This window comes from Telmatherina bonti (genome assembly GCF_933228915.1).
Source record: "Telmatherina bonti genome assembly, chromosome: 6".
Lineage (NCBI taxonomy): Eukaryota > Metazoa > Chordata > Actinopteri > Atheriniformes > Telmatherinidae > Telmatherina > Telmatherina bonti.
In genome coordinates this window covers 8,789,014-8,795,861 of record NC_136624.1, presented here as the reverse complement: position 1 = coordinate 8,795,861, position 6,848 = coordinate 8,789,014, and positions in this window count along the sequence as shown.

Genomic DNA, 6,848 nt, shown 5'->3' with positions numbered 1-6,848 from the left:
AAATTTGGTGCAGAAATGTTGCTTTATGTGGGAGTTATATCCGTTTAATTTTTCCTGGCGAGACATCAAACTTTGAGGCCCCGCCCCTCGTAAACTAAGTCTCCTATTAGAAGAAATAACACAACATTTAATCACACATGCCTCCTGAACATCCTCAGCAATTTGTGGCTCAGTGGGATAAAAGCTCTAGGACGAGTTCGTTAAAATGCGAGGTGCTAAAACGCCAAAATATTGACTTTGACCTAAAATGGCCGCCTTCCTGTCGACATTTCACCATGACATTAAGAGGATTTTTTGCTCGCCCTAGCATGTAGATCATGTGTATGAATTTTCATAAAGATTAATGACATGCAGTGGCGGGGCACCTAAAATAGGTGGCGCTCTCATTCAGTTTCGCCCAAACATTCTGGAGCACCTCAAAATATCAAATTTTTCGCATTCCCTTGGGGGGGGTACGCAAAATTTGGTGAGTTTTTGAGCATGTTCAGGCCTCCAAAAAAGCAATTCATTTATTAGGAGAATAATAATAATAATAATAATAATAATAATAATAATAATAAACGCTGCAATTACAATAGGCCTTCGCACCGCCAAGGTGCTCGGGCCTAATAATAATAATAATAATTAAAACCGCAAGCGGTGATATAGGCCCTCGCACCATGGCGCCACTCGGCATAATGCCACCGCCTCCCCTGGCAACATCCTTCCCATGCCTCTCTCAACCTAAAATGCAGCCAGACTGCACTTCAGGCCATTTAGACCTTATGAACGGTCACTTCCTGTCACCAAGGGGCGGGGCTAATTTATAATCTAATTATTGACATACAGAAATGTGAAGGATATGACTGGCATCATCTGTAGCAAATTTGGTGCAGGTTGGTTGTTTTTTGTGGGAGTTATGTCAGTTTTCCTTTTCATTGCATCACATCTGCTTTGCTGCCCCGCCTCTCCTAAATGATATCCCCTATTAAAAGAAATAGCACAACTTTTAATCACACATGCCTCTTGAGCATCCTGACTTATTTGGGTTAAAGTTGGACAAAATTCTTAGGACAAGTTCCTCCAAATGCATGGCAAAGAAAATGACAGAAATGACCCCAAAAATGTCACCCTTTTCAAAATGGCCGACTTCCTGTTGGATTTAGCCCATATGTCCAAGAGACTTTTTTGAAGGTACTGGGAGGGTCTACAAGTGTCCCGAATCATATCCATGTCAGTCAATGTAGTGGGCGGGGCTGATTAATTAAAATATTGTAGGGGGCGCTATGGAGCCATTTACTATCTTCTCCACTATATTTTAATTTTACTCTATTAAGGGCATAACTTTCATGACTCATGGCAAGTATGGTGAAGATCAAAGGTTTCATGGCTTTGTTACAGGTACTTCCTGGTTCATGATATCAGACACTTCTTGTTGCCAAGGGGTGGGGCTAATTCATAGTCCCATTATTGCATTGGAGATTTTGTTCATCATGGGACTGGCATCAAATGTGTCGATTCCTGTGCTGATATGTTGTTTTATGTGGGAGTTTTAGCAATAAGTCATTGTTAATGAGACATAAAACTTTGAGGGCCCGCCCCTCCTAAACTAAATCTTCTATTAGAAGAAATAACACAACTTTACATCACACATGCCTCCTGAGCATCCTGTGCAAGTTGGGTGTCAGTTGGACAATATCCCTAGGAGGAGTTTTTTAAAATGCATGGCAAAGAAATGACCCCAAAAATGGCACCTTTTTCAAAATGGCCGACTTCCTGTTGAATTTAGCCCATATGTCCAAGAGACTTTTTTGAAGGTACTGGCAGGTTCTCCAACTGTGCTCAATTTTATCCATGTTGATCAATGTAGTGGGCGGGGCTGATTGATTGAAATATTGTAGGGGGCGCTATGGAGACATGCTCCATTTATTCCATAATGTTTCAATGGGGCTTAGTTCAGGGCCTTACTGTCATCAGTCATGGCAAGTTTGATGGCGGTCCAAGGTTCCATGGCTTGGTCACAGGTACTTCCTGTTTCATGGCGTTGGACCGCCATTCGCCATGTCCCGTTTAGCGTAGCGACTTGAGGTTTTTATTGTGGCATCATGAAAGGGTTTGACATGTTTTGGAGGAGGCTCAAGTGTTTTGGACCATTTGCTTAGAAGCATGACCCTCAAACGTGGAAAAAACCACTTCCTGTTGTAAGTGGGCGGGGCTTAGGTCTAGACCAGCAATGGTCACATTAATCTTTTCAGGACTGATCCCTTATTAATCCCTATAAGTTTTAGGGTGATCAGATAAAAATTGAGAATTTTATAGTGATTTATGATGTCACGCCGCCGCATGGAATTTCGCCATGGCGTCACGGGCACGCCGTGCAGCGTAGAGCAACGTCCTTTATCAGATCTCTTCACCAACATGTTTTGTGATGCCTGAGTGAATTTGGGCCATGTGGTGTCCACCAAGCCAGAGTTATTGGTGTGTGAGCAAAAAACAACACTTTTGACCTCCAGGGGGCGTGGCTATTTCATAATCAAAATATTGACATATAGAACTCTGTAGGAAAGGACTGCCATCATATCTAGCAAATGTGGTGCAGAAATGTTGCTTTATGTGGGAGTTATATTCGTTTAATTTTTCATGGCGAGACATCAAACTTTGAGGCCCCGCCCCTCGTAAACTAAGTCTCCTATTAGAAGAAATAACACAACATTTAATCACACATGTCTCCTGAACATCCTGAGCAATTTGTGGCTCAGTGGGATAAAAGCTCTAGGACGAGTTCGTTAAAATGCGAGGTGCTAAAACGCCAAAATATTGACTTTGACCTAAAATGGCCGCCTTCCTGTCGACATTTCACCATGACATTAAGAGGATTTTTTGTTTGTACTGTCATGTAGATCATGTGTATGAATTTTCATAAAGATTAACGACATGCAGTGGCGGGGCACCTAAAATAGGTGGCGCTCTCGTTCAGTTTCGCCCAAACATTCTGGAGCACCTCAAAATATCAAATTTTTCGCATTCCCTTGGGGGGGTACGCAAAATTTGGTGAGTTTTCGAGCACGTTCAGGCCTCCAAAAAAGCACGCGAAGTGTCCGAATAAAAATAATAATAATAATAATAATAATAATAAACACTGCAATTACAATAGGCCTTCGCACCGCCAAGGTGCTCGGGCCTAATTAAAACCGCAAGCGGTGATATAGGCCCTCGCACCATGGCGCCGCTCGGCATAATGCCACCGCCTCCCCTGGCAACATCCTTCCCATATCTCTCTCAACCTAAAGTGCAGCCAGACTGCACTTCAGGCCATTTAGGCCTTATGAAGGGTCACTTCCTTTCACCAAGGGGCGGGGCTAACTTATCATCTAATTATTGACATACAGAAATGTGAAGGATATGACTGGCATCATCTGTAGCAAATTTGGTGCAGGTTGGTTGTTTTTTGTGGGAGTTATGTCAGTTGAATTTAACCCTGTTGAATTTAGCCCATATGTCCAAGAGACTTTTTTGAAGGTACTGGAAGGTTCTCCAACTGTGCTGAATTTTATCCATGTCGGTCCATGTAGTGGGCGGGGCTGATTGATTGAAATTTTGTAGGGGGCGCTATAGAGACATGCTCCATGTATCCCATTATGTTTCAATGGGGCTTAGTTCAGGGCCTTACTGTCATCAGTCATGGCAAGTATGGTGGCGGTCCAAGGTTCCATGGCTTGGTCACAGGTACTTCCTGTTTCATGGCGTTGGACCGCCATTCGCCATGTCCCGTTTAGCGTAGCGACTTGAGGTTTTTATTGTGGCATCATGAAAGGGTTTGACATGTTTTGGAGGAGTCTCAAGTGTTTTGGACCATTTGCTTAGAAGCATGACCCTCAAACGTGCAAAAAAACACTTCCTGTTGTAAGTGGGCGGAGTTAAGGTCTACACCAGCAATGGTCACAGTAATCTGTTCAGGACTGATCCCTTATTAATCCCTATAAGTTTTAGGGTGATCAGATCAAAATTGACAATTTTATAGTGATTTATGATGTCACGCCGCCGCATGGAACTTCGCCATGGCGTCACGGGCACGCCGTGCAGCGTAGAGCAACGTCCTTTATAAGATCTCTTCACCAACATGTTTTGTGATGCCTGAGTGAATTTGGGCCATGTGGTGTCCACCAAGCCAGAGTTATGGGTGTGTGAGCAAAAAACAACACTTTTGACCTCCAGGGGGCGTGGCTATTTCATAATCAAAATATTGACATATAGAACTCTGTAGGAGGGGACTGCCATCATATCTAGCAAATTTGGTGCAGAAATGTTGCTTTATGTGGGAGTTATATCCGTTTAATTTTTCATGGCGAGACATCAAACTTTGAGGCCCCGCCCCTCGTAAACTAAGTCTCCTATTAGAAGAAATAACACAACATTTAATCACACATGCCTCCTGAACATCCTGAGCAATTTGTGGCTCAGTGGGATAAAAGCTCTAGGACGAGTTCGTTAAAATGCGAGGTGCTAAAACGCCAAAATATTGACTTTGACCTAAAATGGCCGCCTTCCTGTCGACATTTCACCATGACATTAAGAGGATTTTTTGTTCGCCCTAGCATGTAGATCATGTGTATGAATTTTCATAAAGATTAATGACATGCAGTGGCGGGGCACCTAAAATAGGTGGCGCTCTCGTTCAGTTTCGCCCAAACATTCTGGAGCACCTCAAAATATCAAATTTTTCGTATTCCCTTGGGGGGGTACGCAAAATTTGGTGAGTTTTCGAGCACGTTCAGGCCTCCAAAAAAGCACGCGAAGTGTCCGAATAAAAATAATAATAATAATTAAAACCGCAAGCGGTGATATAGGCCCTCGCACCATGGCGCCGCTCGGCATAATGCCACCGCCTCCCCTGCCAACATCCTTCCCATGCCTCTCTCAACCTAAAGTGCAGCCAGACTGCACTTCAGGCCATTTAGGCCTTATGAAGGGTCACTTCCTGTCACCAAGGGGCGGGGCTAACTTATCATCTAATTATTGACATGCACAAATGTGAAGAATATGACTGGCATCATCTGTAGTGAATTTGGTGCAGGTTGGTTGATCTTTTGTATATAGTTGTGTCTTCTGTTTGTGGATCATAGACTTTTCTCTGTGGGATTTGTGCTGTGTTTATACACTGTTAGATCTGTATTTATTACAGTCATAAATTGTAATAAACTTTTATCTTGTTCCTGTATGATCACATCCTACTGCAGTTATTTAGATGACTTGAATGTATTGAATAAATGGGGAAAAGCATTTAAATTTCTTTATTTTAAAAACGCTTCAAAGTGTACAAAGTAGCTCAAATTACTTAATTAGTAACACAAAGTTATACGTAAGAAACAATACAATCAACGAACATGTAAACAATAGATTCCACAGAAATGCTATTAAATTGTGGTTTACTAGAAAAAAAAAAAAAAAGAATCAAACACCAAAAACAAAACCAATGTTGTGTCTGTGCAGATCAGGAAACTGCTCTTCAGTAGCCACACAGCAACTGGGAATCAAGCCTTGTTTCCTTCTGAGGAGCTGGGATGTGAGTCTTCTTAGGTCCTTCACATTTATGTCATCAAGACGTCTCTGCAAAATTATACAAAAGATTGGTTAGATAAATAGAGCCACATTTTACTAACTGATGGAAAACAAAGTGAAAAGTGAAAGATCAGATTTTTTAGTGAAGGTCTGTGTCTACCAACTTTGTTTAGAGACTAAGTTAATATATTACTGTAATATCTAAAACTAATGTCTGGATGCCAAAGCAAGAAGTAACATATGGAAGACAGAGCAGTAGGTAACAAGCTCAAATATAAAATTACATTTATGTTACAACAACAAATAATACATAAAACAGTTACCATTGACGAGGCTGAAGTTAGCTTCCGATCCGCAGCTTATGGCTGCAATATGTGTAAAGGGCAATTACACTGAATTTTTTGGAAACACCACCACATTAGACCAGGTACTGACAAAAAACTGGTATAGTATGTGGAATATTTTAGCCCACATTTGAAGAGTCTAAGTGTTTTAGTTTTTTGTCAGGACCTGATGTAATGTGGTCCAGATGCCAAAAAAGTCATGAAATGACCCTTATTTGCATTTTCACAAATAGAATAAAGATTTCACAAATCAGACACTATGTTTTATTGAATCTGCATAGTATGTGGAATATTTTAACCCAGGTTTTAAGAGTCCAAGTGTTGTAGTTTTTTGTCAGGACCTGGTCTAATGTGGTGTTTCCGAAAAATTCAGTGGAATTGCCCTTTACACATATTGCGAATCGGAAGCTAACTTCAGCCTCGTTTACCATTGTTGGTTATTGGAATACTGTGGAATTCCTGTAATAAATGTTTTTTATCAGTAATATCTTGAGACAAAACAGTGAACATGAAACTGCATTTTACCTGTACTACAGCTAGCCAGTCACATCTCTGGAAGCTGCAGCTCGTCTTCCTCAGACTGACCCGCTTGTCCTCGGACCGTCCACCAGCCCTGCCTCGGCCTTCCTGGCAACCTTAACATGTCATATTCATCACTGAAAACAAGTGTGTACACGGATCATCGCTGTAACAACATTCAAACATGTAAATTCTGCATTATGTCAGTGTCTGACTGCCTGTGTTAGGCTGATTCAGTCTAACATCAGCTGAATATATGCAGAAATATTAATAAAGTTAGAATTAGCCTAACAACTATAGCTAGCTTAGCACGTAGCTTAGCCTCTTCTTAGTACCACCGTTTATTCCATACGCGATATTGTCATTTTTACGTACTACTTTGCAAAAAAAACACCATAAGAGAGTATCATTTTCAGCATGACAAAGAGCCTGTTGTGTTAACAGTTA